We start from the raw sequence: 24093 nt of genomic DNA, 5'->3' as shown, positions 1-24093 counted from the left end.
CTCAGCCTCCCAAGTAGCTGGGAATATACGCTTGTGTCACCACGCCCAGGTAAGATTTATATTTTTTTTAGAGACATGGTTTCACCATGTTGGCCAGGCTAGTCTCAAACTCCTGGCCTCAAGTGATCCTCCCCACTTGGCCTCCCAAAGTGCTGGGATTACAGGCGTGATCCACCATGCCTGGCTAAACATAGTAATTTTTTTTATTACCCTGCTATGCAGTTAAAAGTCTTATAAAGTGTCCAAATATATAACATTTACAGGAAAGATTAAAATGTACTTTTGTTTGATTCTTGTTTCTGGAATATAAATACTTTTAAAAAAAAGGCTATATTAACTAGACAACATACCTTTAAAATTCAGTGTTAGGAATAGGCATTCAATAAAATAATCAGATTTAATCTAAAATGACTGTTTTATAATATAAACAACCTAGTTGTCAAGCTTAAGCAAATATAAAGTTTTACTGTTTCTACACTGACTTGATTTCTTCTGATGAAATGAATGAAAGATTGCTTTAAAAGTATGAAGATTTCAATCTAGAATATTCCAGAAAGTCAGACTATATAAACCTGCTAAATGTTATTGTAATATTAGATTCCCTTATAATCATTTCCTTATACAAATAGTTAAATTTCTTAGAAACCAAACATTCATATTTTTTGACTATAGTTCCTAAACATGACTAAATTACAAATATATCATGTTAGTCAAGAAATGCAATGTAAAAGGTTTGATAAATACGCTATTTACTATAACATTTTTTCTTCTTAGATACATTCTTCTTTTGCTCCCTTTTATGTCTTATTCATACTTGCCCATTTTTATTCTTTCTTAATGCTCAATTTTCATCTTGTATCAATTATCTTTTGTATTCAGCTAGTCAATAAAACCAATTGATTCTTTAAGACCTCAGTTCATTGATTTCTTTGCCATTCTTGATTTCATAACTTAAATCTAGGTTTAAGTACCTTATAACTCCAATTGCATTTTAGCTATACCTCCTAGTCCTCAATCAATTAATAAAACTTCCCAAAGCTCATATATTCAAGAATATATCTAGGCTGGACGAGGTGGCTCATGCCTGTAATCCTAGCACTTTGGAGGCTGAAGTGACAGGACTGCTTGAGCCCAAAAGTTTGAGAGACCAGCCTAGGCAATGTAGCAACACCCCATCTCTACAAAAAAATTTTATTTAACTTTTAAGTTCAGTGGTACAACTGCAGGTTTGTTACATAGGTAAACATCTATTATGAGAGGTGGTTTTCTTTTTTTTTTTCCCAAGACAAAGTTTTACTCTGTCGACCAGGCTGGGGTGCAGTGACATGATCTTGGCTCACTCGTGAGCTCAACCTGCTGGGTTCAAGCAATTCTCCTGCTTCAGCCTCCCAAGTAGCTGGGATTACAGGCCAGCGCACCAAGTTGGGCTAACTTTTTTTGTATTTTTAGTAGAGAAAAAGTTTTGCCATGTTGGCCAGGCTGGTCTTGAACTTCTGACCTCAAGTGACCCACCTGCCCTGGCCTCTTGAAGTGCTGGGACTACAGGCGTGAGCCACCATGTCAAGTCTGTCACAGGAGTTTGTTGCACAGATTATTTCATCACCCAGGTATTAAGCCTAATACCTATTAGTTATTTTTCCTGATCCTCTCCATCCTTCTTCACCGTCCACCCTCTGAAAGACCCCAATGTGTGTTGTTCCCCTCTATGTATCCATGTGTTCTCATCATTTAGTCTCCCCCCAAAATTGTAAAAATCAGCTGGGCACCTGTAATCCCAGCTACTCAGGAGGCTGAGGTGAGGGGAACCACTTGAGCCCAGGAATTTGATGCAGCAGTGAGTCATGATCATGCCACTGCACTGCACTGCACTGCACTGCACTCCAGCCCAGGTGACAGAGTAAAACTGTTTCAAAAAAAAAAAAAAAAAAAGAATTTCTAGTTTTCTAAGTAGAATCTCTACTTTCTGCCTAAGTATCAAGGTCTGTATGATTAAGACCTATCCAGTATTACCTACTTTTCTCCAAAGAAAACAACTTCCATTCCAGTTAAATGGTCTCTTTATTTATTTTACTTATTTATTTTTAAATTCAGATAGCCAACAGAGTGGATCTATCTGGGGACCAACGGCCTGAGAGCCTGTGGGGCTTGCAGCTCACCAGGACTAAAGTCCTGTTTTTTGTTTGTTTTTAGACAGAGTTTCACTCTTGTTGCCCAGGCTGGAGTGCAATGGCACAATCTTGGCTCTGTCTCCCCTGCTCAAGTGATTCTCCTGCCTCAGCCTCCAGAGTAGCTGGGATTACAGGCATGCGCCACCATGCCCAGCTAATTTTGTGTTTCTAGTAGAGACGGGGTTTCTCCATGTTGGTAAGGCTGGTCTCAAAGTCCCGATCTCAGGCAATCTGCCCTCCTCAGCCTCCCAAAGTGCTGGGATTACAGGCCTGAGCCATAATGCCCGGCCTAAATGGTCTCTTTTAAAAGACATAATAACCACTAAGAACTTTTGAATACAGAAAGTTATTCTCATTATTGAGTACTGTACTGGGCAGATAACTTGTTTCCCTATTCCATACCTACCTCTCCATTCAAAATGGACTAGCTGTGAGGCAATATTTACTAGTATAGACCATTGCCATTTCTTCAATCCTTTATCTTGGTCCACTGAAAATATCACGACTCTATCCCTTAAATCTCTGCTTTTGAGTTTGCTGGCTAAAAGAAAAGCCACTTTCTAACCAGACATGAAAAGAGCCCTAATGGCTAGATGTAGAACCCAAGAAAAGAGCTTCTAAAAAAACAAACAAAAAAACCAAAAATATTCCGAGGGCAGAATCATTCAGTCCTTATTCTTTACACAACAGTCATAGTTCCAAGTCTGGTAGTTTATATTCCAGGCTGTGGGCCTTTAATAGCTCTACTGGCCTTTGATATACCACAACTGTCTATTTTTATAATCTTCCAAGAAAAAAAAGTAGTCATGTTGCAAGGTGAGACAAATTAAGTAAATTAAATGTCCTGCCTAAGAATTCAACTTGAATATGATAAATCTGAGTAGATAGGAATCTTTAAATATCTTAAGTTGGTTTTCTTTCTATCTTAGAAATTATTTTAAGAAATATAGACAAAAATAAATTGCATAAAGTCAATGTTTTTTCCCTTAATGATTTACAACTCTAATTTCCAATAACATTTCTTAGACATTTTCTTACGTGTGCTCTAATATCAGTTCATCTGTAGTTTACAAAGTCATTATTGCATTTAACAAAACTATTTAGAAATTCTTATCTATTTTTGTCCTCACAATCTGTTCTTACAGAAATTCTAGTCATGTCTCCTAAACTATAAAATCATTCCGAATACAATAAATCTACTGGTCAATTTCTACATTTTAAACTTATTGTCAGTAAAATAAGCAGCAGAAATTTATACAAGCACGTCTAGTAGTAAACAGGTGTTCAATAAATGCCTACTGAATCTAAGTTTACAGTAGGATTTGAAATTCTAACACATTTAAGTGTTTCAGTGGACTGCAGCTCAACATGACCCAATAGCATTAACGGAAAAAAAAAAAAATAAAAAAAAAATTAAAAAAGCTAGGGCAATCAGACTGCACTACAGAACTTTACTCGTAAGAGATGCAGTGTGTTTTGTACCTATACATTATTTTAAAAGGAATACTAACAAAATATAACAGATCCAAAGTTGTGTATCCAGAATATTAATGGTCTAGAAACGAATGCTATGACAACAGTTGAAGAACCTGAGAATGTACAGCATAGAGAAAAGTCATAAAAACAATTTTTAGACAGTAGATCTAGGGCCAAAGTTATACACATAAGATCTTCAAATGATGTTGTTTCATTCCACATCATTTCATTTTTAACACTAAAGAGAAAAAGATACAGATTTCTGTCTGAGACTACAATGTGTGAAGTTTCCATGTTCTCCCCATGCATGTGTGGGTTTTCTCTTACATCCCAAAGATGTGTATGTTACATTAGTTGGCATATCTAAATTGTCTCAGTATGGGTGAGTGTGGGGGTATGAGGGAACCCTATGATGCAATGGCATCCTATCCAGGGTTGATTCTCAGCTTGCATCCCTTAGCTTCTGGGATAGACACCAGCCACCTGCAACCCCAAAGTGGAGTAAGTGGGTTGGAAAATAAATGAATGTAAATTATTGCAAAATGAAAAATTGTCAAATTAAAATCATCATACAAATGTACAACAACAAATGATGCAGTATGCAAGTGCTCAGCAATGCTGCCATATTTGTTATTGCTTGCTTTTGAACAATATGGTGGTAGAAGGTGCTCCTTATAGTTTTTGCTTTGCAAACATTTATTCCTTAATTTAACTCACCACCACTATGACCATCATCACTGATTGATGGTCATTAAAAATTGGGTAAATATTTTGTTTCGATTAATTTTCTTAAATGTATGTATAACTCACATTTGTTTCACAATGTCTAATAGCAGAAATGTGTTGGATCTTTATTTAGAAGTTTGATGATGTTCTTTGTGACCAGAAATACGCTGTAGGAACTTAAGTCTTGTTTATATCAACTAGCCTATGGTGAAACTAGTTTTATTCTATGCCATTTAGCTTAATTCTGCAGTTTCCAAGAATCTATTAAGTGAGAACTTACTGTACTATGTTGAAACCTACCCTCTTATAAGAATTTTATTTTGTTATTATTAACATAAATGCAATTTATAACATAAAGGAAAACATTTGTTTACTATGATTCTAATTCTAATATTCTAAGGTCAAAATAAAATTAATAAAGTTCAATTTGAAATAAAATTGACAGAAAAATTCAATGTACTTTACTATTTTGTCTTGTTAAGGATTTGGAGGACAGATTGCCAATTCTAAGTTCTGACTACAGGGCACCAAACACTAGTGGCATAAAGAAACAAAGAGCTGAACTAAGGATATAAAAACTAAAAATAATGATAAGTATCATTATTTTTTATTATTATAAAAAGTATTATTATTTTCCTAAACATTTTATTTATTTGAGATGGAGTCTCCCTCTGTCACCCAGGCTGGAGTACACCTCCACCTCCTGCGTTCATGCAATCCTCCTGCCTCAGTCTCCCCAGTAGCTGAGATTATAGGCACCCACCACCACACATGGCTAATTTCTGTATTTTTAGTAGAGACTGGGTTTCACCACCATGTTAGCCAGGCTGGTCTTGAACTCCTGACCTCAAGTGATCCACATGCATCAGCCTCCCAAAGTGCTGGGATTACAGGCATGAGCCACCACTACCAGCCTCCCTAAACATTTTAAACTGAGTTCTGGTGATAGAGTACTTGAATTTTTTTTCTTTTTTTTTAAGAGATGGAGTCTCACCTGTCATCCAGGCTGGAGTGCCGTGGCGTGATCTTGGCTCACTGCAACCTCTACCTCCTGGGTTCCAGCAATTCCCTGCCTCGGTCTCCCTAGTAGCTGGGATTACAGGTGTCTGCCACCATGCCCAACTAATTTTTCTATTTTTAGTACAGAATGGGTTTCACTATGTTGGTCAGGCTGGTCTTGAACACCTGACCTCATGATCCACCCACCTTGGCCTCCCAAAGTCCTGGGATTATAGGCGTGAGCCATCCCGCCTGGCAAAGGATGGCATTCTTAGTGGCAATACTGTTAAATATATCAAAACTTCATTTTTAAGAGCTACAAATAGTTTTACTTTAAAAAACTGAGACTTTATAAGATATTTTGAAGTAATTTAACAGAAAAATAAGCATTAATTTAGTTTACTGGCTATAACAGGAAAAACGAAGCTTATAGTGTAGGTAAAAAATCAGGTGTAATAACTGACAACATATATTTTAATTCTGCATTCAATTTATTTCTGCTTTTACATGGAGATTAAGTTTAAAAACTCAAGATTCAGACTAATAGGTAGTAGATTAGGGTAAAAGTACATAGAATAAGTCATGGGATATTACCTATTGCATTTATGTTTATAACTTGAGATTCCATGACAGCAGAGCTGAATATATCTGTGCGATTATATTCTATTTAAATCAGGCCCCATGCTGTTAAATTCTACCTTGTTTTTGTTTTCCTAAGAAAACCAAATAACTTCATAAATTAAAAAATCCCTGTTATTCCTCTTTGAATCATCCATCTAGAAGCTAAGAAGTTGTTCAGGTTGAGGAAACAAGCCCAACTCCTTTCTATAATTTTAGCACTAAAATTCAAATTTTATGGCTGCAATTTTATTAACAGCAAAAACACAGCCATTGCTTAAACAGAAAAGCTAATATTTCACTCAATAATTTTGCTAAACATATATATGACAAATATGTAAGAATGAGGACAAGGAATACCTGGCATTTTGATTAAATGTCTAATTCTCAAAAATAGCAATTACCTGAACAATGAAAAGCAGCTGAAACATATTGTGAACTTTATGTTCATTAATCATAGAATACACAAGAGCCTAGATTTTATATATTCACTAAATTAACGACACTTCAACATATGAATAGATTTATAAGACATTCCCTTTACTATCAAATGTTGATAGTAGCTTGTACCGCTTTGAATTTTGGATTATAACACTCTTCACCACTAATCCAACTAACAAAAGAGTAACTTACTTTTTCTCTTTTGGCAAATTCCCTTCTCTCAGAAACATTCCCTTTTTTTTAAACAACAACAACAACAACAACAACAAAAAAAAAGATGGGGTTTCACCATACTGGTCAGGCTGGTCTTGAACTCCTGACCTCAGGTGATCTGCCCGCCTCAGCCTCCCAAAGTGCTGGGATTACAGGCGTGAGCCACCATGCCCAGCAACATTCCCATTTTTAAACTACTAAAGATAACTGGAATTTCCTCATCAGTGGCAAAGGTAGACAGCAATTTACGCAAGAGTAAATTTCTATCACAATAATTAAAAATAGGAGAATCTTTGGCTATGTGTAGTGCATACTATAATTACATCATTATGGTTTTATTGAAAGCACAACAGATTTTGTATCATCTGCCATATCATTGATTACTTACTGCTCTATGGATTGAAACATTGTCATTTTTTTATTGCAGTATTTTCAGTCAGTCCTACATTTGTATTATTTATAATTTAACAATTAACAGTATTTTCTAGACTGGTATGATTACATGTCATTGCTTTTATTGCAAACTTGATAATACTTCTAAAAGCTTATCTTGATAACTAGTCATATGTGAGAAATAGTTTTTTATTTCTTTTTATTAGTCTTGCTCTTGATAGCAGCCAATTTACTAAGTCTTTGGAATTAGGAAGTAATTTATCTCTATCATTTTTGTTTATGGGACTAACACTGACAGCACTGGTAAATTTTGTGCTTCATCTTTCGTTTCCCTATGTATAAAGTCAATGTTTTAAGATTTTTATTGTTGTAGATTATTAAAAAGAGAGATGTACTGTTCTTAACTGCTGACAAAGCACCTAAAAATGTTTTTTAGGCACCAAGTGATACATTAAAATTTACATAACGGATATAAACATGTAATTACATTTACAGGTAAAAATATGCTTACATTTACAAACAGAAATATATAACTTAAGTGTCTATCAAAAAACGCAATACGAAAAATCACAATAATTGAAAAAAGAAAAAGGAGGAAAAAAAGACATATAATTATTTCTCAATTTTTTGTTAGGCAATGAAAGTTTAAGGTCTCTAAATTGAAAAATAAACTTGAAAAATATTCCATCTCTATATTTAATTTGTAAAAGTGAACCCCAAACTGGCATTGTTTAATTGAAAGCACTGTATACAGAAACATCACTATTCTACAACTTCTAGAACATCCACATTCCACAAAATGAACAGCTTAAAAAAAAATCCCATCTTAAAAAAAAAATGGCAAAAAAAAAAAATTAAAAAAAAAAAAAAAAAAAGGAGAGAAGACACCATCACACAGGATCGCTGACTACTGCAGTCACTATGTACCTATTTTTCTGGGTATTGTTTAATTGAAAACGTCACTATTTTAGAATCTGAAGGGAATTTACCTAGAACAGACAATAGAAAGCATTCCAACTATGAAATATGACAAATGGCCTATGTTTAAAAGATGCTGGAAAGTATCCAAGACTGCTTGCTTAGAAATTTATAAAGGAGATGAAATGATGTTAAGAATGTGATGTTATCTGTGCTTATATATCTGTTAGAAACTAAATGATACCTATTTCTTTTTGAAAAGTGAACTGTCCTCCAGTCTTGAGTGTATTACGATTTAAAAAGGCTTCTTTTTCTAAGAGTTAAGTTGAAGAAGGGCTGTGCTGGCTTCCAAGGGACTAATTAAGGAATCCAAGCCTGGACTATATAGGATTCTTTAGGGATTTGCAAATGTTTCCATTCTAATTTTCCAGAGACAAAAATGTAACCAGGAGAAAATTAGAAAAAGAAAGTGACCTGTGGCATTTTGGCAACTTCTTTGCAAACTGGCTTCTTATTAACGGTTTTCAATGTTTAACTGATCTCCTACCTAAAAATTCTCACCTTACTGAGTTCAACGGCTAATCATCTATGATCATAAGGCCATCGCCCAACACATACACATTATTTGAGTCACTGGGTGAGATAATGTAATGAAAGCATCTGAAGAACTAGTTTCATTTAAATAGAGCCATGTCCTCAACATCATTAAGAACAGAAAGTCTTGCAGGTGAGTTTTTCTTTAGAGACGCAGAATTAGCTCAAGGAATGGATGGAAATGATGTTTTTTGGTAACTGATTATAGAATCTCAAATACTTTTATGGAAATAAGTATCTCGTGCATTTTATATGCCCTTGATCTTGTTTTTCCAGAGGCATAATATTAATTTCAGTTAACTTGTTAGAATTATTCTTTTAGAATTTTTAAGTGTCTCAAAAGTTAAATGAATTGGGGAAAAAATGTTCCTTTGTATAAGAAAGAGGTATGAATGTGTATATACAAAAGGAAGGAAAAAGGAGAAAAACAAATCGTCATTTTGATATTTGCAATAAATATGTGAGGTTTAGTTTGGGAGGTGATGGGGCACTCCAGGGCGAGAAATGATGTCTTGAATAATTAAGATGCCTGCTCCTGACTTTCAACCAAACAGACTGCCTTCCTGTCCACCCTGAAGATATCACTGGGGTGTTGCTATCCATTGCATTCACTTCTGCAAACTTCCCTGACAGAAGAAAGGGGGACTTCCAGCTGGACACTGCTCTCTGGCTCTCTGGAGTGGGTTCTTTACACTGTGCTTCTCTACAGTATGGACCACAGATGAGCTGCTGTCATCCTTCTCAGGGAGAGCCTGCTAAAGTTGCAGGGTCCTGGCCCCTACCCAAAACCTCTGACTTTGAAACCATGTCAGAAATGCTTTAATTTACGTACTTACTTGTTTATCTGTTTTGTTCACTGCTATATCTTCAGCTCCTAGAAAAGTACCAGGAACATGGCAGATGCTCAATAAATATGTACTGAATAAATGAAAATTTTAAAAAGGGAAGGGAAAAGGACTGCCTTCATGTTTCTCTAACCTCTTCAAGTTTTAACAGCTAAATGTTAAGCTCTTTACAAAGTCTCAAGTGTAATCTAATGAAATTAAAAACAATTTCTAACAAATCATTTCTCAAGTAGAGAGAAAACTCTCAATTTATAAAATCGTAAGATTAATAAACCTGTATAATGATGGTAGTAAAAAAGAGAATTACTTATTTGTTAATTCCTTTGAAGAAAAAGGGCTCAAAATTGTGATTCTCAGACTTGGAGATGACAGAGCCAGGCAATAAAATACCTCCCTAAATAACTTACCAAGACAATGGCATTATTCTTACTTTAAACTATTAATTAACATCAAATCTCAACGTGTAGAGGGTTAGGGGAGGTTAGAAAGTTACCATACTAGGATAAGCAGGAAAAAAAAAAATCAGAAATAAACCAGAACATGACACCAAACAGTAACTTTTTATAACAATGATTGGGAGACTCAGAGTTAATACTTACAAGGTAAGAATTGCTGACTAAGTAGAGGTCTCTTTTATTATGGTCTTCATTCTATCATTATTAAACCTAGGAAAAAGAGGGAAGATTTTAAAAATGTGATCACATTAGGTAAGTTAGAACATTTCAACTGAGATTGCCACCACTGTATTCTGATCCTTATGAAGCACAGAACAATCATAGATTATAAACACTCAGCAGCATTTCTGTTTCAGCTCAGTGCAGCATTCTTGTTATTTTGTTGCTGTTGTTAAGAGATGGGGTCTTGCTCTATTATCCAGGCTGGAGTGCAATGGCGTGATCACAACTCACTGCAGCCCAAACTCTTAGGCTCAAGCTATCCTACTGCCTCACCCTCCCAAGTAGCTGGAATTACAGGCCTGCATATCATTACATCCTGCTTGTCACTGGATTTTAAAATTTGCTTTTCTATTACTATTGCCCTTTTGAAGTTTAAGCTAAAAATTTAAATGTAGCTAAAACTCTAACTTGGACTCCAATGAGCTTCTAAAGAATACCATATAATTGCAGTTATTTTAAGATAAATTCAAGATCGTATCCCAAGACTGATTAATCTTTCTCACACACATACAATTGCATAATCTATAATCCATGTATTGTATATTACACAATTCCAAGTACACAAAGTCAGGAACATATGACATATTTTTAGATATGCTAGCAATTTGAGTTCGTTAGAATGTTTGGTTTCTATGGGTCATGATTCTCAGTTGTAGTTCTTACATCAACAACAGTTAAGCATTTACTACAAGACATAGAATAGAAAGAATCGATAAATGCATCCATGTTCTTAATGGAGCACTAGAAGTATACATTTTATTGTAGACTAATCTTTATAAAAAAGAACAGCATGTTTTTAAAAATTTCAAAATCATTTGCTTCAAAATCCATAGAAAAATCAAAAGAATACCAAAATGAACCTCTACATCCTATCTATGGACCCCCAATCCAGCTCTAATAAAATCTAATAATATGCCATGCTTACTTTGTCTTTTATGAAAATTGATTACATATACAGATGATGTTCCTGTGAGCTATACCCTGATTCCATTCCACTTTCCAAAGATGCAATCACAATCTTGAATTTGATATTTATTTCCTATGTTTTTACAGTATTATTACCAATTCAAGAATTTAAACTTTATCATTGTTTTTAAGCTTTAGATAAATGGTATAATATACATATTTCACATGTTATTCTGTATGTAACCTTTATGCAACTCATTTTTGTTTGCTGAAGTAGGGTATGCACTCATGATGATAAACACAGCTCTCATTTAATAGCTATACAGTTCATCACATGACTATGTCACAACTTGCCATTCTCTTGTTACTTAACATTTACATTTTTTTCCTATTAAAAATAACGAAGACTATTTTCTACATCTGAGTTTATCTAGAGCATCTAGGAATTAAATTGTTGGGTTCAAGCCTATTGTATCTTCAACTTTACAAGGATATTGCTAAATGTTTCCACAAGCAGCATAGGAAAAGTTCCCCATTTTATGTTTCCTCCAACATTTGGAAGTATATTTTTAAAAAACAACTACTATCTATATGAAAATTTAAAAATTCATAAGCGATCAATTCCTTTTGTTTTTAATCAAGTATTGGTTTCACATAAGCATACTAAATGATCCAAAGAGAATAGACTGAAATTTGGCCCAAGGTACTTACATGAAAATAAAACTTTGATAACACTGATTTTCCTCGTATGATTGAGGAAATACCAAGACTTAATCTATTTTTTTAATCAGCTGAATTTAAGATTCAAGAACTTAATCTAGAACTATTGTAATAGAAATGATAAGATTCCTAATTAAATATTGAGCTTAAATCCAAGATGACCAAAGAGGGAAAAAAGGATGCAGGAAAAAAAGACAGTTCGTTGGTATGAACAATCCTTCCCCCAAGTTCATTTTGGGAAGTGCTTCTCACACATGTGGTGCTCCTAAGAAAAATGTCGTGGAGCTTGTAAAAAGTGCAAGTTCCAGGTCTGGAAAAATGTTTTTATTTTTTAAATTCTAGGTTATTCTCATACAGGAGGTTCGCAGGCACTAAGCAGTAAGAAATGATTAAAAATGATGTGTTTTCAACAGAAAGGATTACATAACTCATGTTATAGTTAGGAGAGGTAACAGTAATTAATATATTATCTGTTAAATTACATAAACATATTTTTTAAAAAACCTCTAGCATTAGTCAACATCAACAAAAGTAACCTCAATTTATGGCTGAAAATGCTTGATTTCACAATGCCAGAAAAGATTGTGGGCTCATTTATTTTTTCAGATAACTAAGCACATACTATGACAAAGCTTTTAAAAACAGTATTACCAGGGAACTAATATTCTGAATTTACTATGACTGGCACAGGAAAATATTTAGAGTGATCAGGAGTGATTTTAATGAAGATTAGCAGAAAGCAACTATAATTATCTTTTAAATAGAATGCTATTGCAAATGTCAAACTTGCAATTTGGCTTTATACACCAAAAAAGAAAAAAAGTCATTAGTTTCCCACCAAGAATTCTACAAATAAATTCAGAACATTTGCAGAAATTCAATAGTTAGACTTCCCTGTATCTCTAACCTATTGAAATTAGATGTAAAAGGAAGAAAAAAATGAGTATTTAGGTCATACAAATCTGTGCAAATTTAAATGATAAAAATAAAAACATTCTTTTATATTATTTGAAATTACAAAGTCCTGTTTCCAAAATATTTAGAATAATCTGAGCTTTCAGATAAAAGGTATTTCAATGAGAAATGTTATATAGAAAAAGTAAATAGTAGTAAGAAAAAACAGACATAAGTTTTCATCTGTGGCTTGCTTTTAGACAACACCAAGTTAACATAGAATGTTGTTTTCTTCTATTATAGTGCAATTAAGAATTTAGCCTTGTTAGACTGGGCTTTTATAAAACAAAGATAATATGGTCCAAAAGTGAAGAAACACTACTGTGTGGCGACAGCCAACTTTTCTTTCTATCCTCAACATATTATCTAACTTGATATCAGCAACTAATTATTAATAATTTTTTTCAGTCTACCAGCTTAAAAGTGAAACCATGAAACATACCATATATACATGAAACATAAAATATATACCTCCAAAAGCAAGACAGTTTTCCATTCTAACAGATGGAATTAACTGAATAAAAATTAAATGAACTAAAGCCATAGAGCAAATAGTTAAAAAATAATAGAGTCTAAGAACTACAAGCAACTACTGTTCTCTTTATGCTGCAAACCTTTCTGCCAAAGAATGTATTCTCTATACTGTGTATGTGGTACAGTGACAGTGGGGATCTTCCCACCTGGGTTTGTAAAAACGAATGGGTGCAGGCTCCTTTGGCCACCATTATTGCATATTGATGCTATTCTGCACAACAGCTGACAAACAGCATCGATCTCCCAGCCTCTGCTCCCAGCTGTAAGGGGTAAGAACAAGGGCTGTGGTGATAACTTGTTTATTTGCTGCTGCTGCTGCTGCTGCTTAAAACAGTAAGCTGAGAAAAGAATATGCAACTGACACACAAAGGAAAAATGGTTCAGAGATCTACCTACCTACCAGGTCTGCTATCACTACATGGTAAAATTAATTTTAAAAGAATTTCTTAAAAAAAAGTGGCGTGGAGAGAGAAAAAAAGACAAAACTGGTGTTTTGATTAGAAAGGGAACCTAAAATATAGGCAAGGAAAAATTAATGATATATACAATAATCTTTAGCTTGTAGTTTAGATTTAACTGCTTAATTATCAAAATTCTCTGAAGAGTTTTAACCAATGTTGGGGTAAATTTATAAAGAGGGTATCTTCTCTACCCATTCTTCTGGAAAGTAAGAAAGTGTCAAACTCCAATCAAGAAATGACACTTTATTTTGCTTACAAAATGCCTCCGGCTCCCAAGTACCCAAAATCTAATTACAGTATGTTTGACTTTAGACATTATTAGCAAAGAAACAAGATTTTAGTTCATAATGGTTTTTCATAAATCCCATTAAAAACACTTCCACATGCAATTTACCTGTTTTAAATATGCAATACAAAGTTAAAAACTTAGTAAGTATATAGTATTAATTGATTAGTAACAAATAGAACTATTCATTGTTCAATTACCTTTAAATGTAATGTGATGCTATTTATAGACTTACAGCTTTAAATCTAAATGCAACTCATTTTTTAGAGCCTTAAGCAATTTGTGATTCAGAAAAATATAAAAAGTCAAAAAAAATTGGACATCTATAAACTATTAAAAAGAAAAACCCACATAAGTGAAAACTGGCTGGTAAACTTTAATAATAATACCTAATCAAGAGGGCTAAGTTTGAGATATTTTAAAATAAAAGTATAAAACAGTAGTAGTATTTTTAATTTAGATCATATTTTCTACAAAATCAAAACCAAACCCCAATCTTCTATTTTTCATCAAAATTGAAAAAGTAATTTTTATGCTTAGCAGCTCCGTGAGGAATAATGTTAATAATAATGAAATAATTTTGAAGATCAGAGGATAACAAGATACTTTAAATATATTTGTTTAATATGAAAGCGATAAAAAAGACTAACAGCAAATCCTAAAGAAAGATTTTTAAAAATTCAGACACTTGGAAAAAGAAGTGGATTAATAAAGTACTAACCAGTGGGATTAATCAGTCTCAGCAGCCACATGTGAAACATGCTTCATGTTTCTCTTCCAAAACTCTAACCATGAAAATAGGAAAGTAAAACTAAGTCAAATAATATATGTTAATGAAGTATCAAAACCGTGGTTTGTGGTGCTGTGAATAGAAATTTCACTTCAAAACATATTTAATATAAATTTAGAACCCTCTGAAAAATGCTTTGAAAAATGCTTACCCTTTGAAAAATGCTTATCAGAAAATATAATTCTAATACATTAGGTCTTATTTGAAGAAAGACAACTGAAATAGGTTAAGGATGTTATTTGCTAGTTTAAGAAAAAACACATAAAATACACACATATACAAAATTGCTTCAAATAAATATTTTAAAACTTTTATTTAAAAAGTTAACTGTATCTATTATTTAACAAATACTCAGCAATATATAAAACCTCTATTAAAGAAAATTGTCATAGCTGACAAACTGCCTAAAATGTAACATACATATCCTTATAAACTAGCATTACACATCTCTGACAAATAATAATTTTAACTTCCTTCATATATAGATATGTTATCTGTATTCTGGTTTATTCAAATATTCTTTCTATCCTTAAAAAAAACTATTTCAGTAAGACAGGAACAATGATGATATAACTGGATTTTAGGGACACCTAAGAATTTTTCCCAAAAGTGAATGTTATTTAACCCTGATTATGCATTTAGCCAAAAACATAAATACTGAACAAATTAGATACAAATCACTGAAAGAAAGATAAAAACTAACACAATAAATCTCTTCCCCCAAATTCTGACATGATTAACCACATATCAAGGTTTAGATTTAGATAATCAGGTCTGCAAATTTAAAACAATCAAAATCTTTACAAAATGTCTTTTAACTGCCCCCTTCAAGGGGTAGTTAAAAAAGAGCCAATCATACATAGCAGTTGAAGCTTTTGTTAATTGGCCTCCTAAAATAATACATACTCCTAATTAGGTTAAAGTTTCTCACCTTGTAAGAATTGACCAAATACAAGTTAACTGTTAATATTTGTATTGATTCTTTTAGATACCAAATTATTTACTAAGCTACATTATTAGAAGTTTATAACCCAGTACATAACTATAGGGAGAACAACTATATGATGCTAAATATAAATAAGTTTTGCTATCTTTAAAGATCACAAATCATAAACTCTCTAAATTAGGAACAACTCTGTGGATTTATATCTTATCTACAATATAAAATCAAGTGCTGCCTCTCTTTTCCCATTTAACTCATTAAGGCTGCTTCTAAAGATACCTGCAATGAAAGTGATAAATTGAACCCGGATTTTTTTCCCAGACACTAAGGTAACCATATTTTCCACTTTTCATCTTAATATTCTCTAACCTGAGAAATACTTGAAAAAAAAAACCTGTTATTTATTTTCATCCTATTCAAACTAAGCTGCTTTTTCACAAAAATCTCAAACATATGAAGACATTCTATACCTTATATTTATTTCAACCACCTTACAGTATGACACCGATATAAAAGTAAACTTCATCCTTATATTAAACTCTGATTTCTAAACATCTTTCCATTTTATTTAACGTCAACTGTTAATAGATTCATTCTTGGATTATCTACTTAATATACAACAATATAGAAATATCAAATTTCAGTTTTTAGTATTTTGCTGTGTATTTCAACACTGACTCTTAAACACATCTCGGAATTCATCTTTAAAAATTTTACATTGTTGGAAGTTAAAAGCAGTTCTATGATCATGACAATATACTTCATTCTTAAGACTAAATAATTTCATCATAAAAACAAACCTTTGACATTTCCTCGAAGTATACAAATATTTTTTAGGTAAAAAAAAAAAAAAAAAATTGTACTGTTACTAAACCTTACTTTAGCAAACAGTTTCTAAATAAATGTACACAAATATATGTATACATAAGATTAATACTTTACTATGAAAGAATTAACCAAATAATACTTAGTAATACTGTTCAATAAGTTCATTTTCACTATACCAGATTACCATTTAGAAAACAAAAGTTGTATTAGTTAAACACTATCTGAAATTTTCAACTAAAACTATAAAAATCACTGAAGGTTTAGGGATTCTACAATTTCATTTTTAGAGTCTGCAACTTTTGATATTAACAAAATATTTTACTCAGCGTATCTAAGTAAGATACTAGTAATTTCTGCTTAAGAAAGTGGGTTTTTCAGTTTCAACCACAGTGCCACTTTTGGTTAGGATAGTACTTGGAATACATTAAATTTGCTTAAAATATTCTCATCAATCTGACCTAATTTCATAGGCTCTATCTAATACTCTACCACCTGTCAAAGAGCCAAGCACCAAGTTCCATTTGATGTAAACTCTCCATTTTACAAGATGAAAAGTTCATAATTTTACTGAGTACACTGCAGTAACAACCTTAAGAAAATAAAAACTACTATATATACTTATTTTTGGAATAAATAAATTCAGCTGGAGTTGGATCTTAGGATGATGAGAAGATCAACTGTATAAAAAAAATCTGGAGTTTTAATAAGCAAGACAGCTCAGCTATGGCCACTTCACATGATGAATTCTGTTTATTAGTAATTATTTGATTTTAGTTCACGTAGGTTTCAGCTTTACATATTGTCTAGTCTGATTATATTGCAAAGACATAAAATTATATGGCTTTAAAATTCATTAGTATACCTTAATCTTGTGTCATGTTCCAATGTATTACGTGAGTATTCAATCAAAGAAGTGAGGTTGTTCTCCAGAATTGGTTCTCTCCTACAGGTCAAAACCTGTAATAAAAATGTCATGTATTTTAGCATGAAGACACTCAACAGATTTCCATCTCCTGCAGTTCCACAGTTGATCCCTGAACACAGAGGTATGGTCTTCAAAATGACCCCAATCTTGCCTATGTTCAGAGGAATTCTAACTTGAAAATGTTTTTAAAACAGAAATAACTTGATTAGAAACACCTGTGATATGTTTTATCATCTCAAGCCTCTTCAAACAAATCAGATTAATACGTTTCTGCTTTCATTTCTCTTTAGGGCATTCATGTTCAAAGTAGTATGGATGAGTGTGTATGCGGGTAGCTGTTAGAGGACTGGTACAAGACAAGTTCATAAGGAGAATTATCAGAAATATAATTTGTACTTTTAAAATTCACACAGTTTAAAAAGTTACTGAAGGGACAGGGACAAAATTTAACTTTCTCTCCAAAGGTTTTAATGATAGAATTTACCATTATTATTTTCTTTCTTTCTTTTTTTTGTTTTTGAGACAAAGTTTTGCTCTCATCGCCCAGGCTGGAGCATGGTGGCATGTTCTTGGCTCACCGCAACCTCTGCCTCCAGGGTTCAAGTGATTCTCCTGCCTCAGCCTCCAGAGGAGCTGGGATTACAGGCACCCGCCACCATGCCCAGCTATGAATTTATCAATATTTTCAACTTTAGTATATTGCCAAGCCTAAGTGAAAAAATATCTACATTTCCAAACATTTTAATACATTACAATCCTGACAGATCAAAATGTGGAGCTTATTTTTTTTTTAACAAGTTAACATATTTACAAATAATAAACGGACCACTACTGGACCAAATGGTTTTTTAATGTTTCTAAGTAGTGGTGAGATGTAACTGAATATATATGTTTTTTTTTTTTTGTTTTTCATTTGCTTCACCTTTCTGATTTATAATGATTCAATGGCAATCAATTATATAAAAGTATTAAATTACCAAAGGTGTATCATGTACTATACGTAAATCATAATGCTCTGAATAAATTTTCCACTTTTATTTAATAGCTTAGGAGAATGAGAGAATAAAAACTAAAAAAACCCTTTATTCCTCTGTTGCCAAATATTTGATTGTATAAGGACAAAACTCACACAATCATCCATAACTCATAAACACCAATGCAAATACCGTGACATTTTAAAAAATTACAATCATTTATACAGAGACTTCCTCAAAATAGACAGTTTTCTATATTTGAGCACTCTGAAAATTAAGGTATCTTAAGTTTAAAAATCATAGAAGGAAATAGTAGAAAACAAAATGTACTACATGTCAAATGTTAAGTTTTTAAATAGTAGGGAGATGAAAATAACAAGCAATAAGAAGCAAAAGAGGTTTGGACATAAAATAATAAACCAATGTGTATGATAAAAAAAGACAGTATTAAAAAAACCTCCAAATAGTAAAACTCAAATCTAAAATGTTACAAAATACAGCTTACTATTTATTCTTAGAAACCACTACAAGTTATTCCAGTACAAATTTTCTTTAGTGAAATAAGGCAGAAATAAACCAAAGTATAATAAACTTTTTATACTTTGATAAGAAATATTAATAAAATTCAAATATATATTTAATATCAATTCCAATATTTAAAACTTGTCTTTCTAAAAGGTAGAGCCTTTAAAGCATCTCTAATACAGACAAAAACAAAAACAAAAAATCAACCCAGGCAAAAAATAAATAAATAAATAAATAAATAAATAAAATTCAGTTCCCTACCAGAAAATAATATTTATATGAAGGATCTACAATTATTTGTAGTTGCAAATAATGAGATAAACAAACACATAAACAGTAATGTGATATTCTAAAAATCAATCTTGTTACTCTTAAGACAATCACGACAAAGTTCTAATACTGTGACTTCTAAAAATTGAATGCTTAATCTCATTTTCAACGCTTATTTGAAATAAAGAGGTATTTTATTACTGATTTCCTTTGGTCTTATGAGATTTGGGGCTACAAAATTTCAGCAAGTCATAGTTTGAGTTTGAGCTCTAATTATGTGCCAAAATTAGTTTCCTGGCATACAGTGTTTCAAAGTTTGCTGAATTAAAAACAAAACCAAACCAAAAACCCCCACAAAACTGTAAGTATGACTTTTTTTCTTAAATCTGTGTTTTCTAGTTATTAGACCAAAAATCTGTATCTTCTAAAAAGAGGTTAAAAGGAAATTAATATGTGAATTTTTAAGCTGCATTAGACAAAAGAAAGAAAAGAGCCAATTTTAGGCAATATTTTAAAAGAAGAAAAATTTTTATAGAATAATTTTTCAAAACTATAAATTTACCATCTTCTTTTGAAGAAAACTAATGTGTCATATATAAGAATTACCTAATACAGTCTCTGGGAATTTTTTTTTTCATTTTGTAAACCAAATCAACTGACCCATATTTCTGGCTTTAAGTATTCCATGACATTCTAAATAGTTACTGCCTACCAATAAACAAAAATATACACGAGTCTCCACAAAACAAAAAAACCAAAAATGTAGTACATAAAGCATGATGAAACTAGGGATCCAGAATATGAAAGCTCCTTTAAATTTTTTAGTCTTAGCTATAGTTGTTGCTAAACATTAAAACTGATATTAATCTGATTGGAAAAAATATGCAGTGTTACAAACACCCAAGGCTACATTTTGTAAATGTATACAAATAAGTTAATAGCATTTTTTAAAAGTCTGAAATTACATTTTTACTTTAATATTTAAAAATAGTGTGGGGGCAAACAAATGAAAATCAATGCTACCAGGAAGACTGATAACTCGACTGCACTTTTATTTGAATTTTTAAAAATAGCGTTGGGGCAAACAAATGAAAATCAATGATACTAGGAAGACTGATACCTTCTCTAGTCCCCTTTTCCCCACGATATGTAAACAAGGCTTTAAAAAGAGGTGACCTATTGTAGCAACACTACACCCCGCAGTTGCTTTCCTATGGTAAGAAATGACTTTACTAATCCTTGTAATACAAAATAAATTACAACTGTCAATTTCTACAGAGAAATATGGATAAGTGCACATAAACATTAAAAAATACACATTGGTTGGAACTTGTATCTATATGCACACGAGTCTAAAACCAGTATCTTCTTCTTAGGAAGCGTCACATAAAAGTGAAAATATTTTGAATGTTGTGGATTTTATCTAGGTGCTAGTGTGTTCTCAAGTTTGAAGTGATGTATTTTAAATAAAGGAATCACTCCTTTTAAAAATGACTTATTAAACAAAACAATCCTTTACTCATCACTCCCTAAACAAAAAATCCTATAAACCGAAGGGCTAAAAATATATGGTTAAATTTAAAGCTTGCCCCAACTCTCCCCCAAACTCATATAATTTGAATGAAAATGCAAAACTCAAAACAAAAACTTTCAGTAAAAAGCAAAACCCACTAGTTCAGGTACTTTAGGTTTAATTACATTTAAAATAGAAATGAAATCTCCTACAATTTCATTAAATCAAATTTTATTGAGAAGATAATTGGCACCTTTTATGAAATTTTCATGAGATGGCCCAAAATAGCTTTGAACAAAGGTAATGAAAATGGGTTCTGTTATCACAATTCTTGTTATGATGACAACACAAAATAGCATGAATTATAAACTCAGCTATTCCACTTACTAATATAAATTATATTTACAGCCCTACAGAGATTTATAAAAGCTGTAAGGTTTTTTATTTGAATATTTTGTAACAATGCATATAGGACTTAATGTGAACATACATTATAAGCTTCAAAATCTCAACTACTTTTCATAAAAAAATATAAACTTCTATTAAATTAAAATAATTCTTTCTTAAAGTGTCTACAGCTGTTTATCAGTGAGTTTATCACTTTTCTTTGAAAATCACACCTGCCTTTTATCAAGATGCAATTAAATGGAATGACAAGCTTGGTAATAAATAGAAATATACTGACGGCTGTCCCAAGCAACACTGAACAAAAATCAACTGAAAATTAACCAGATAAAAAACAGCACACCCACACTGTTGTATACAACATATTTCTTCAGTGAATTTATTATTAAAGGAGCGAAATAATATATACGCACCTGCGCTTACCTGTTGTCTAAGAAACATAAATGTCTTGCAAATTAAAGTTTTAGTTCACTGCAGTTACTGACTTAGCAAAATCTGTACATTTTCATTCGATGTGAAATATTTTTTTAATAAAATGTTCAGTTTTTGTGGAAAATGTGAAAAAGATCATTCATGAACATTAAGAAAATTGAAGTTTCTTTCCATCAAAATAAAAGAAACAACTGTCCCGTAATGTGCATCCAACAAATACATGCAGTTTAAGGTGAAAAACTCCTATCAAAGGAAAAAAACTAAATTTTTCACTCCGTTTTTAACCAATAAAGAACAGTGTCAAATACATAAAAGTCTTGTAATTTCAACCAACAGAGACTTAATTTTGCGTAAACAGCCTCTTCAGTTTTACTTTTAATATGCATTTCAGAACCATACGAAAGTCCTTTCTGGGAGAAAAACAAAAGTATTAAAAACCAACTTTTTCCCTAAACTCTCGTCCTAACGTTTCATAGCCATTTCTGTGGTTCTCTGGCTAAAAGTACAATTTTAAGGAAAGTCGAGAATTATAATCTAGCGTTCAACATTCAAAACCCCCCAGGCCCGCTTCCTTCCAGCCAATCAGGAGGTAACAAGTCCAGTGTTTTGGGAGCTCCGTTAGACACAATTTGAAAAACATCACATTGCACTCTTCTATTCTCCTCCGGGAAACATTCTAAGCGAGGGCGGGTCCCCCAGTCTTCATAGAAATATAAGATATAAATCACTCGTTATATCAATTCCAGGGGGAAAAACTGTAGTGTTAAAGAAGCGTGTCACTGCAGTTCGCAGGAAGCCTTATTCCTCTTTGCGAACAATTGAACACAGTAGCTGCTGCAAAAAGCATCTCCGGAATATTTGCAACCCAGAGCCGTGCACCCCACACGCAGTACACCGGCAAAGGGTTAATCTAGTGGCGCCTCCAGCGCGGAAAAGAACTCAATATCTAATACATCCTTAACGCGGGATTTTTACAAAGGCCATAAAAGTATTACCTAAAGTTAATACCATCACTGGCTCACATCATTCAAGAACTGCAGAGTAGGAATTGATAGAAACCACCAGCTAAGGGGGAGAAAAAAATCACCAAAGGGAAAGATAAATAACTCTTCCCTCCTCCTCAGCGTCAAGAGTTCCCAAGAAAAGGTGGGGATCGCGAAATTACCGTTAAGTCGTCCGGGTAAAGAGTTTTGTGGGAGGAAAATATTAATAGTTTCGTAGATTGCTTTTCTTCCTTGCGACATGTTTCAAACACCGGAGGAAAAAAAGTCTTCTAAGAAAAGTGCGAAGAGAAGGAAATAGCCAGGACAAGGAAATCGCTAGCTCGAAGCCCCATCTTTCATCTCACCCGTGAACACCCCTCCCCCTTGAGAAAGGACTACGCTGCGAGTGAAATGACAAAAGTCCTCAGAAAGCTGCTAAAGTCCAGCATCCTTCCTGAGAGCCGGCTACAGCCTCGAAAGCCTGCCCCTGCCCCATATTGGAAGCGCGAGCCGCGGCCAGTCCCACATACCTAGAGACCTCACGGGAACCCGGCGCGCCGGGGGAGGGCGGCCAGGGCTTGGGAAACTCTCATTCTTGGGGCACCTCACGCTTCAGCGTCAAAAGAAAATATAGATACATGGGTACCGGGCGGTGTCGGACGGAACTGTCGCCGCCACCGACCGGAGGGACCCATGACTCCGGGTCCTGAATTTTGCCGATCTTAAGTTTCTTGTCAAGAAATGACGGCCATCTCCGGGTCGGGAAAACGGCGAGAAAAGGCGGCCCGGTTCGGAAAAGGGGGAGGGGAGCGTGTCCAGTCCTCCTGTCAAGGAGCGGCTGCCTGCGGAGACACCGCCGCGCATCCTCCGGGCTCCAGCCCAGGGCTTGGGGGTCTTGCTGACAGATCTGCTGGGCGGCGGCAGCTCAGCCGCAGCCGGTCCGCGTCCCGCTCAAACTGCAGTTCCCCTCCCCCCACAGCCCCGTCTCTCTGCGCTCCCGCCACATTCCGCCCGCTGCCGCCCACTCGCAGATGCCCAAGTTGCCCCTAACCCTATTTCCTCAGATTTTTGGCAATGGAGAGCCGACCCAGCGCCCACTCCCTGCACCCCCTGACTACCTGCGGGTCCCACCACTGCCACCTCCCGAGTCCTCCTCTGCTACTTCTTCAGGCTCTTACCGACTGCGCCAATCTTGGCGAAGCTCCGCCGACTGCCGTTTGCTCCAAGTAATTTTTGGCGATTTTTAAAGTAATTTTTCCGGCGGAATCCTAGTGGCGCTATACTCTCGGACAGGTTAGCTTGTCTCTCCCGCTAGATTGATGAGATCAGGCATCACTCGAAAATGGCGCCGAAAGCGCTGAAGCTCCTCATTCAAATTCGTTAGAGCCAACCCCGCCGCCCCAGGGCATGCCGGGAACGCGGGCTGCCTCCACAGCTGTCAATACCGCCTCTTAACCCCTCTTCTCCCGCTTTCCCGACATTTTTGCGCAAGCGCAAACTCCAACCCTCGCCTCCTCCCGCCTGGCACATGCGCAGAATCATCGTTGTGCGCGGCTCTCCCTACGCCTCCTCGGTC

General features: G+C 34.0%; 1 long non-coding RNA gene across 1 annotated transcript in view; it reads right to left on the bottom strand.

The window, feature by feature from the left end:
• LOC108309509 overlaps positions 1-24028 on the bottom strand; it is a 56843-nt gene extending 32815 nt beyond the window's left edge. The window contains exons 1-3 of the long non-coding RNA XR_005201453.1: positions 23696-24028; positions 17353-17447; positions 9991-10056 (exon numbers count right to left, since the gene is read on the bottom strand). This is a non-coding gene — a long non-coding RNA (uncharacterized LOC108309509). The remainder of the gene's footprint in view (positions 1-9990; positions 10057-17352; positions 17448-23695) is intronic.
• Positions 24029-24093: the final 65 nt, after the last annotated feature.

The sequence above is a fragment of the Cebus imitator genome, unplaced genomic scaffold, assembly GCF_001604975.1.
Source record: "Cebus imitator isolate Cc_AM_T3 unplaced genomic scaffold, Cebus_imitator-1.0 Scaffold94, whole genome shotgun sequence".
NCBI classification, from domain to species: domain Eukaryota; kingdom Metazoa; phylum Chordata; class Mammalia; order Primates; family Cebidae; genus Cebus; species Cebus imitator.
This window is presented reverse-complemented; position numbering and strand designations above follow the sequence as displayed.